Raw genomic sequence first — 11,559 nt, 5'->3', positions numbered from 1 at the left:
TCGGGCCGCGAGTGGCGCGTAATACCCTGCTCCTGCTGGCTTGTGTTTATCTAGTGTTCTTGGACTAGGTATAGGGCGTGAAGGGTCCAAAAAGTCTGAATCCTCTCTCAGTACGTTGCGGGCCTCCTTATATAGTCAAAGGGGCTGCCATAGTGGCACGCATGAGGTGGAAAGTTGTACAATGGTCGAGTTTATCACCTGACATTACAGGACGAAACACATTAAATGCACTACTTAGGTGTCCTCGTACTTTATCAGGGACGGCAACGAGGCCCGTCCCGTCCGTCGCTGCTTTGCCTTGCTCCGACGCGTGTCCAAGCCAACGAGGCATGCAGTGTCATGTAGGCTGGCATGCTGCTAAGCTGGTGTGGTGGCAGGGTCTTCACGAAGATCTGCATGCCACCACGTAGGTGCTTGACTAGTCGGCCCAAGAGCCACGTACTGCCACGTGGGTACCTGCTTAGTTGGTGGGTTGGCTGCTGAGTTGGGGCGGCAACGGGGTGGCAAGGCCTTGCCGCAGTCTTGCTGATATTCCCTGCAAGGGTCTTGTTGGGGCCTTGCGGGTGCCTTCGGCAAGAGCCTTGCCGGGGCCTCGTAGGTATCTTCGGCAGGAGCCTTGCCGGGGCCTCGTAGGTATCCTCGGCAAGGAGCCTCGCTGTCGCCTTGTCTTCTAGTTCTTATCTAGGCCTTGTAGGCCCTTTGTCTTCGAAAGATCTGCATGACACCATGGAGCCGCCTCCCGAGCCTTGGTTCCAATGTGGTTGATGGCGTCAGGACTCTCAGGCTCAAGGGTGGCGGCCTCATTGGTGTTGGGAAAGTTGCCCTGGTTCTACGGTAGGGTGCCTCGACTACATATTAAAATTTCCTACGCGCAGAACAACCAAGAACATGCTACGGGAGATTGATCACAGTTTGTTACCACTAGACACGCAGTGCCGTGCAGTGGAAGAAGAGTTTGGGCAGCGCGTTTGTGTGGATCGTCTCCTCCTCGTCCGATCTCCCTCGAACAGCCGGTCATCTGATCCCACGTACAAGTTCGCCGGAGCGGCTCCAGTGCACTGCCTCTAAGGATATCCGCGCGTGTAGGAGGAACACCGTGCGGCGGACTGCTAGGTCCAATCACATAGTCGGGGGCGAGTGGAGGTGGCTATTTGCAACACATGCAAACCCTAGGAATAGCGCTGAAGCGATCAACCGCATGAGTGTGCCGCACCTCCACTTTATATAGGCGTCCATCGCGGGCTCAACACTTGGGCCTCGCACGAACCCTAAAGCCCAAAGTCTACTCGGTCACGTTCCTAGTCCAGTTCGGATCACATCCGACCAGTGTCCTACGAACCGACCTCGTAGGTTCCTTCCCTTAAGCGCGCGACCCCTTAGGTTCAAGTCAGCTTGGTCACAGTTCGGATCACCTCCGAGCTGCATAGTTGGTAGCGGCCTCTAGCAAGGCGTGCCGACCACCAAGCAGACTATGGAGCTGGTTAGGCGAACCTGTACATCATACTTCTGTTCCCTTTGCCACACGATATATGTTGTCGGGCTCAAGGAGAGACTGTCATCCTTGTGCTAGCCCGACATCTTTCTCGTTCCAGTGATACCGACCACAAACTGGATTATCTCGTAATCCTTGTCGCATGGCCATGCTTATCCTAGTCGGATCACATGAGGGGCCCAAAGTATATCTCTCCTGATCGGAGGGGCAAATCCCATCTTGCTCGACCATGTCTCGCAACATGGGACTGGACAAACCTGAAACCTACCTTTGTAACTACCCAGTCACGGAGTAGCGTTTGGTCAGCCCAAAGCAAGTCTGTCACCATCCCGAGTACATGCGCCAGCTCAGGTCTTAGGACATAGAACGTATGTTGTACTAGAGACTCACACATGACATATCGCTGCATCTCATAGTTGGGTTTGCCCTACTCGGACCTTATCTCGACTCGGATCCGACTAAGTCGAATCCGTCTAGACCTTTCCAAGTCCATATTATCCGGTTAGCATCCAATGCTCTATGGCTAGTGAGACCAAGCCATCGACCGTGTCATATGCTAGTCTAGTCGGCTGCGCGTCCACACAGCCCTTTCGACTAGGGACCTTTTAGGACAGTCATCATACAATGCATAGTCCCACAAACAAGTCACGTACTTGCTGATACACATCATTGATAATGTCCAAGGACTATCTTTATTCATAAACAAATAGGAAATATCATCATACATGATTTCCTCTAGGGCATATCTCCAACAATCTCCCACTTACACTAGAGTCAATCAAATAGACATCGAATGCCCATAGCTCTAACGTGCCCCTCATGCTTGGGTTGTGGAAGCGGCTTAGTCAACGGATCTGCAACATTTGCATCCGTGTGAATCTTGCATAACTCCACATCACTATTCTTTATGATCCTTCATATCAGGTGATATTTCCGATCTATGTGTCTCACCTTATGGTGATTCCTCGACTCATTGGCTTGTGTGATGGCACCAGAATTATCACAATAAAGGTCCAACGGTTTCACCGAGGCTGGGAAAATACCAAGATCATCCAAAAAAATTCCGGATCCAAACACCTTCCTTTACAGCTTCACAAGCCGCAACGTATTATGCTTCTGTGGTAGAATCGGCCACTGTATCCTGCTTGGAACTCATCTAGTGCACTGCCCCTCCATTCAAGACGTACACGAATCCGAACTGTGATCGACAATCATTTTTGTCAGTTTGAAAACTAGCATCGGCGTAACCCTTTACTACGAGCTCTTCCTCACCTCCATAAACTAGGAACATCTCTTTAGTCCTTTTCAGGTACTTCAAAATAGTCTTTACCGCTACCCAGTGACTCTCATCTGGGTTGGCATGGTATCGACTTGTTAGGCTTATTGCAAAAGCAACATCAGGCCTTGTACATATCATGGCATACATGATGGATCCGATTGCCGAGGCATACAGAATCCTACTCATCCTGCTTCGCTCATCAGATGTCGAAGGACTCTGAGTCTCGCTTAGCCTTATACCATGTGAGATTGGCAAGAACCCTTTCTTCGCCTCACTCATGTTGAACCGCTTCAACACTTTATCTATGTACGTGCTCTGGCTTAAGCCGAGCAGCCTCCTCGATCTATCTCTATAGATCTTAATGCCTAAATATACACTGCCTCACCAAGGTCTTTCATCGAAAACTTGCGATTCAATGATCCCTTGACCGAGTTTAGCATCAAAACATTGTTCCCGATCAACAATATGTCATCCACATACAAGATCAAAAACACTATCGAGATCCCACTTAACTTCTTGTATAAACAAGAGTCCTCTTTGCTTTTGATGAAACCGAGACCAGTGACGACCTCATCAAAATGAATGTTCCAACTCTGAGATGCTTGCTTGAACCCATAAATGGATCTCTTGAGCTTGCATACCTTACTAGTGCTAGTCGGATCGACAAAACCCTCAGGTTGTACCATATACACGTCCTCGGTTAAATTTCCATTAAGGAAAGCTGTTTTGACATCCATCTGCCATATCTCGTAATCGAAATATGTAGCTATAGCTAGTATGATCCTCACCGATTTCAGCATCGCTACCGGCGAGTAAGTCTCGTCATAGTCAGTTCCTTGAACTTTTCCATAACCTTTAGCGACAAGCCGAGCTTTGTGGTTCTGAACATTTCCATCTACATCGGTTTTCTTCTGAAAGACCCATTTGCAACCAATGGCAGTTACGCCAAGTGGCGGATCAACCAAGTCCTAGACTTGATTCTCATCCATAGACTTTAACTCGGATCTCATGGCCTCCAGCTATGCCTCGGAATCTGGCTCACCATCGCTTCCGCATACGTGGTCGGTTTGTCGCTTTCTAGCAACAATACATCACGCACTCTGAGCAATCTTTCTGACCTTCGTGGTTCCGGTGCCGCTTCCACTACAGGTTCCCTAACTGACTCCGGTATGATCTCATCACCAGCCGAGCCGTCCCCGAGTGGTCTCGAATTTCTTCAAGTCAAACCGTCCTCCCACTGGCCTCCCGACTGAGAAACTCTTTCTCAAGGAAAACCCCGTTCCGAGCGACAAACACTTTGTTCTCTTCCCGATTGTAGAAGCTATATCCCAAGGTTTCCCTCAGATATCCCACAAATATGCATTTATCCGACTTGGGTGTAAGCTTGTCTGACATAAGTCGCTTGACAAATGCTTCACAACCCCAAATCTTTAGAAAAGACAAACTAGGACTCTTCCCGGTCCACATCTCATGTGGTGTCTTGTCTACGGATTTTGATGGTACCCTATTAAGTGTGAAAGCTGCAGTTTCTAGAGCGTATCCCCAGAATGACAAGGGGTAAATCCGATTTGCTCACCATAGACCGGACCATGTCCAATAAGATCCTATTCCTCTGTTCTGACACGCCGTTTCTCTGTGGCGTACCCGGAGGTGTGAGCTAAGGTACTATACCTCAGCTTTTCAGATGATCATCAAACTCCTGGATCATTTACTCACCTCCACGATCAGATCGCTGAAGCTTTATAGTATTGCCGAGCTGATTCTCAACCTCATACTGAAACTCTTTGAACTTTTCAAAAGTTTCCGACTTGTGCCTCATCAAATAGATATATCCATATCTACTCAAGTCGTCGGTAAATGTCACAAAGTACTGATAGCCACCTCTGGCAGTTCTACTCATTGGACCACACACATCACTATGTATAAGTTACAACAGCTTGGACGCCCTCTCACAACTCTTTGTGAAAGGAGACTTAGTCATCTTGCCGATCAAGCATGATTCACATGTGTCAAAGGACTCAAAGTCAGACGAAGTTAGGAGCCCATCATCATGGAGCTTCTTCATGCATTTTAGACTAATGTGTCCAAGCCGGCAATGCCAGAAGTATGTCGGATTTATCTCATTAGGCTTATGCCTCTTGACATTCACGTTATAGACCGGTTCCTGTTCTAGATTCAATATAAATAGCCCATCAACAATGGGTGCATAGCCGTGGAACATACCATTCAAAAATATCGAACAACCATTGTCCTTTAAATTGAATTCATAACCTTGACTCATCAAACATGAGGCAGAAATAATGTTTCGACTAAGTGCTAGAATGTAATAACAATTATTCAATTCCATAATGAATCCGGAAGGAAGCTGGAGCTGCATCGTGCCGACCTCCAACGCAACAACTCTTGCTTTGTTGCCGACCCTGATGTCAATCTCCCCTTGTGCCACACGCCTAGTTCTTACAAGCCCTGCATCGAGTTGCAAATATGAACAACCGATCCGGTATCAAATATCCAAGAGCTACTAGGTATGTCAGCAAGGTATATGTCTATAACATATGCAACAAGTGTACCTTTGCCTGAAGCAACATTCCCAGCCTTCTTGCCATGCTCTGCAAGCCACTTGCTACAGTTCCTCTTCCAGTGACTAGTCTCCTTGCAGTGATAGCAAACGGTCTTCGAGTCTGGTCCAGACTTCAGTGCAGCGGCGGAGGTTACCGTTTCCGTGCCCTTTGCCTTAGCCTTTTTCTTGGACCAACTCTTCTTGAACTTAGCCGATTTCTGCACCATCAACACTTGATGCGTGCCTTTCTTATTGTCCTGCTCTGCCACTTTGTGCATCCCATGCAATTCAGTGAGCTTCTTATCCATGCCATGCATATGATAGTTCGAGATGAACGTCCCATAGCTGGGCGGAAGAGAATCCAGAACAACATCAGTAGCCAGCTCATCCAAGAGCGGGAAGCCCAAACGATCCAAATCTGGCACATATCCGATCATCTTGATCACATGCGGGCTCAGTGGATCACCTTCCTTCAGCTTGCAATCCATCAAGGATCGCCAGACGTTGAACCTTTCGGTCCTAGCCTGTGTCTGAAACATGCTCTTGAGACTCTCGATCATATTGTAAGCCTCAACATTTTCGAAATGCTACTGCAAATCGGGCTCCATACAAGCCAGCATCAGACAGCTGATCTCCGTTGATTCATCAACGAGTTTCTGGTAGGCATTCTTAGTTGTGGCATTAGCATTATCGGTAGGTTCCTCTGGAAGTGGATGCTCTAGAACATGTTCCTTTTTATCATGCTTGAGAACAATTCTCAGATTTCTATACCAGGTGGTAAAGTTTGTTCCATTCAGTTTATCCTTTTCCAGAATTGATTTCAATGCAAAGTTGGGTTGAGCAGGTGGTGCCATTGATCTACAACATAAAATATGCAATCACTAAGCATTGTGTTTATGTAGAGTAATTCTAGCCTAAACAGAAATACTCCCACTGAAGTTAGCATCCCTCCGCAAACTCTCAGTGATTCAGGATTCGACTAGCGCATGCAACTAGTGAGCTTTAGCGTCACTGCTAGACAACATGCCTATCCGGTAAGCAACTCCTTGCTAATCATATCTCTATAAGACTCCTGTCGGTCGGGAAGGTATCTCATACCACGGCTCCCAACCTTCTTTGCCACAAGGCCCAAAACCGTTTTGATAGCCTTGTCAGGTTAACCTGATGCAGTGCATGTCCGTGTCTAACACGAACCCTTCAGTTCAAGGACATCCAGCAGCACCCCAATTTTATGAGCCCACTACTAGACATACTTGACGTGTGAAGGTGCAACATCGGGGATGGCAATTCGCTTGATATTCATGAGGGATCTTTCTACCATTCTAACATGCATAGAAACAAAGAAGCATAACAATCACAAATAAACACATATTGTGAAATAGTATGGCTCCTTCATGGACGTTCTTCCAGGTCGGCTCCGACTCCGATGACAATCTACGAACTTCATCTTGTTTGTCATGCCGGGACGCCAAGCCACCAACCTGATCTCTATTATCAAACTACTACAACTAGTAATGAATTTTACATAGAGTCACAAGTCGACACGCAGGTCATTATAGAATATAATGATAGCACTTTGGCTCCTGTCGGCTGACAAACATGACACGCAAGCCACGTATAAATTACACACATGCATCACATACACATGAGCCATACTATTCACATCAAACCTGCAAAAGAAAGTTATGCATAGAATTGCATTCTACCAGTTTGTGTGTCGGGTACGATATACACGCCGCTACGCACACGGCGGTCCGATTCGGATCATGCCGAATTTTCTGATCTGACCGATCTTTCCGGATTTACGTTTCATTGTTAACCCCGATGGAGGATACCGACTGGTAGGGGTGGGTTGTGTCACGACCTCATCGACTCCGATCATCCAAAAACATAGCCTCTTCAATCCCCATGTGCAATTGATCTCATCAACCATGCACATAGCCAATGTTGTCTAGGACAACAGATCTCATCTGCTGCCTCCACATATCTAATATGCATACGATCTGAATCCAAATCCTATAGCAGAGGCTCTGATACCACTGTTGGGTTCTATGGTAGGGTGCATTGACTGCAAATTAAAATTTCCTATGCGTAGAACAACCAAGAACATGCTACGGGAGATTGATCATAGTTCGTTACCACTAGACGCGTAGTGCCGTGCAGCAGAAGAAGAGTTGGGGCAGCGCGTTCGTGTGGATCGTCTCCTCCTCATACGATCTCCCTCGAACAGCCGGTCGTCCGATCCCATGTACAAGTTCACCGGAGCGGCGCAAGTGCACCGCCTCTAACGGTATCCACGCGTGCAGGAGGAACACTGTGCGACGGACTGCTAGGTCCGATCACACAGTCGGCAGCGAGTGGAGGTGGCTATTCGCAACACATGCAAACCCTAGGGATAGCGCCGAAGCGATCAACCGCATGAGTGTGCCGCACCTACACTTTATATAGGCGTCCGTCGCGGGCTCAACACTTGGGCCTCGCACGAACCCTAAAGCCCAAAGTCTACTCGGTCACGTTCCTAGTCCAGTTCGGATCACATCCCACCAGTGGCCTACGAACCGACCTCGTAGGTTCCTTCCCTTAAGCGCGCGACCCCATAGGTTCAAGTCGGCTTGGTCACAGTTCGGATCACCTCCGACCTGCACGGTTCGTAGCGGCCTCTAGCAAGGCGTGCCGACCACCAAGCAGACTATAAAGCTGATTAGGCGAACCTGTACATCATACTTCTGTTCCCTTTGCCACACGATATATGTTGTCGGGCTCAAGGCGAGACTGTCATCCTTGTGCTAGCCCGACCTCTTTCTCGTTCCAGTGATACCGACCACAAACTGGATTATCACATAATCCTTGTCGCATGGCCATGCTTATCCTGGTCGGATCACACGAGGGGCCTAGAGTATATCTCTCCAGATCGGAGGGGCAAATCCCATCTTGCCCGACCATGTCTCGCAGCATGGGACTGGACAAACCCGAAACCTACCTTTGTAACTACCTAGTCATGGATTAGCGTTTGGTCGGCCCAAAGCAAGTCTGTCACCATCCTGAGTACATGCGCCAGCTCAAGTCTTAGGACATAGAATGTATGTTGTACTACAGACTCATAGATGACATATCGTTGCGTCTCATAGTTGGGTCTGTCCAACTCGGACCTTATCTCGACTCGGATCCGACTATGTCGAATCCGACCAAACCTTTCTAAGTCCATATTATCCGGTTAGCATCCAATGCTCTATGGCTAGTGAGACCAAGCCATCGACCGTGTCATATGCTAGTCTAGTCGGATGCGCGTCCACACAGCCCTTTTGACTAGGGACTTTTAGGACAGTCATCATACAATGCATAGTCCCACAAACAAGTCACGTACTTGCTGATACACATCATTGATAATGTCCAAGAACTATCTTTATTCATAAACACATAGGAAATATCATCATACATGATTGCCTCTAGGGCATATCTCCAACAGTGAAGGCCGCCCCAGCAAGGGCCTTGCCGGGGGAGTTCACCTCGCCCTCCTGCTCTTCATGCTTCTGGTCTTGAATGTTGCTATGGTAATCGTGTACTTTGCTTCCTTCCCCTGCCCCGCTAAGTGTGGTGGCAGGTGCAGCTCTAACTGCCCGTGCACAAGTAAAGGGGTACAAAGAAGGGACCCTACTTTTGTATAGCGACAGGAGCCCACGGGCCAAGGCCACACATAAGCGCAGAGCGTTGTTGGGCCAGGCCCAGAACGGTGCGCAAGCATGCGAGGCAGAGTTTTACCACAGTAACTTTCCTCGCCAGTTGCGCTTCCCCGTGATCTGTGTTGAATGCATGACGTGGGGGTCGTGCCTGGGGCGGTTGCTGCACGCGTGCGTCACATCGTGCTAAATGGTAAAGAGGCAACCTGCGCCTTCCCCATAAGAAGGAAAAACCGCAGGCGCGCTGCTCATTTACCCTCTGCGCCTTTTCCAATCTCGGAACCACCGTTCCCCTCTTCTTCCTTGGGTGAAAGATCCAAAGTTCTTGTCTCTGCTCGCCGCTGCCGCGCCCCCCATTGCTCTCGATTCTTCGCCCTCACCCAGCCGCCATGGCACCCAAAACTAGTAAGGGCAAGGGAGCGGCCAAGGATGTTGGGGAGAAGGAGGCGCCGGAGAGCGAGCTGGCGGTGCTTCAGACGCAGCACACCTACTTCCCTTCGACAGTCGACGCGGTCCACCTCAGGGACTACTTCAGTCCCCTGTGGGGGAGGAAGACGACGGGGCACCCTGCCACACACATCATCCCTGCCGATTTCGCCAAGGCCGTCCCAAATCGGTATCCCTTCTTCGTTGATTACTTTTCTTGTGGGCTTTGCCCCCTTTCTCTGATTTCTTCAGCGACATCATCCACACCTACGGATTTCACCTCCTCGACTTTACGCCGAATGTCGTGGCGTGCATGGCCTTTTTCGCCCATCTCTACGAGGGCTTTACCGGAGTGCTCCCCAGCACGGCGCTCTTCCGCCACTACTTCTATCCTTGCATCCAGCTAGGCGACGCCATTTCTGGGTGCATCTCCTGGATCCCGAGGACCCAGGAGAAGGGCACGTACCCGGAGGACGCCTAGAAGGAGAGGTGGGACGAGTGGCGGGGCATGTGGCTCTAGATCAAGGAGGAGGATCCATAGGAGTTTTGCCGAGTTCGCCAGAGCCCGCCGACCAGCCACAGGGATGGGAGCGACCTCGACGCCGATGACAAGAAGCACACGGTCGCCACCACCAGGATCCATCGCCTCACCATGGCCGAGCTCACCCTTGAGATGATTGGGGCCGATTTCATCCGTTGCCGAATCGCCCCGCTGCATAACAAGGGGAGGCCGGCCTTGGACTTCAGGAGCGTGGCCGACATCATGAGGCTCCGCCCCGGCCTGAATCATAACTTCACGGTGCTGGGGCACGCCCATTTTTTCCAGAGGCTCTTTCAGCTCAATGTGGGCGACAACGGCAGGGCCGAGACGACCGGCAGGGCCGCAAAGACCGGCAAGGCCATCAAGGGGCCCCTGTTTGGGTTGCCGGCGGGAGTGGACCCGCTGAGCAATAACTCTCCCCAGACCGCCATCATCGCCATGATGCCGGACTTCAATGCGCATGGCCTTGACCCGCTCTGGGACGAGCCACCAGTGGAGAAGGTGCAGGAGTTCTTCGACAACTTGTCGGAGGGTTATGTCCACGATGAGCCGGTGCTCATCCGCGACACCACCAAGGAGGAGCTAGACTACATTGCTGCCAGGGCGGTGGAGGCAACGCTTGCCAAGGAGGCCGGCAGCGCCGGCGCCGTGGAGGACGAGGCCGACGCGGCTACGAAGGAGAAGGAGGTCGCCCAGTGGGCGGAGTCTGCCAGGGAGGCCAGCGGCACCGGCGCCGGCGCCCCCTTATTGAAGATGCGGGCGACGAGTCGCCCTAAGAGGAAGCCGAAGAGGACGACCCTCCGTCCGGGAGGAAGAAGCGCATCCTACTATGGGCCAGCTCCAGCGAGCCGGTCTGGCCTGGCAGGTGTAACGCCCCGGATACAACTTTCCATATTCGTAAGTCCAACTCTTGCCTTTTCCGGAGATGTGATATGTTATTTCCTCCGTGGTTGGGTTTTGTCTGTTGTTTTGCATCTTGTTCATGTCTTGCATTTCATCATCGCATCATTCGCATTACATCGGCACTCCGTTGCCGTCATGTTTTAAAACATGCATTTGTTCGGGTTCTGCCGGTTCTCTCCGTTGTCCATTCTGAGCCAGACACTCGCACGCGCCCGCGGCACCTCCGAAATATTATTTTATAAGTGGCATAAAAATGTTCTCGGAATGGGTTGCAACTTGTCGTGCGGTCTTATTATAGTGTAGATAGACCGCCTGCCAAGCTTCATCGCATTCGGAGTTCGTTTGGTAGCCCAACCGTCATCTGTAGCGGCACCGTTGCTGGTACCTTCGTCGGATGTTTTCGTTCTTCGAAAACCCTTCTCGGGCTGCACTTCTCTTCTCTCCCCTCAGCCCAAGCACTCTCTTCACAGCCCACTAACCCCTCCTAGCCCACCTATCTAACCCCCCCTCCGCTCCGGACCGTCCGATCGAGATCGAACGACTCCAAAACGGAGCAAATCCCCCTAACCTAGGACCCCTGCCTTTTTAAACCCCCCCTTCCTTCCAAAAATGGGCAACCCTAGCCTTCACCTACCCCTAGATCCCTCTTCCTCGGGATCCCTGCAGCCGCTAGCCACCTCC

This window comes from Triticum dicoccoides, chromosome 3B (assembly GCF_002162155.2).
Source record: "Triticum dicoccoides isolate Atlit2015 ecotype Zavitan chromosome 3B, WEW_v2.0, whole genome shotgun sequence".
NCBI classification, from domain to species: domain Eukaryota; kingdom Viridiplantae; phylum Streptophyta; class Magnoliopsida; order Poales; family Poaceae; genus Triticum; species Triticum dicoccoides.
Note: the sequence above shows the minus strand (reverse complement) of the source record.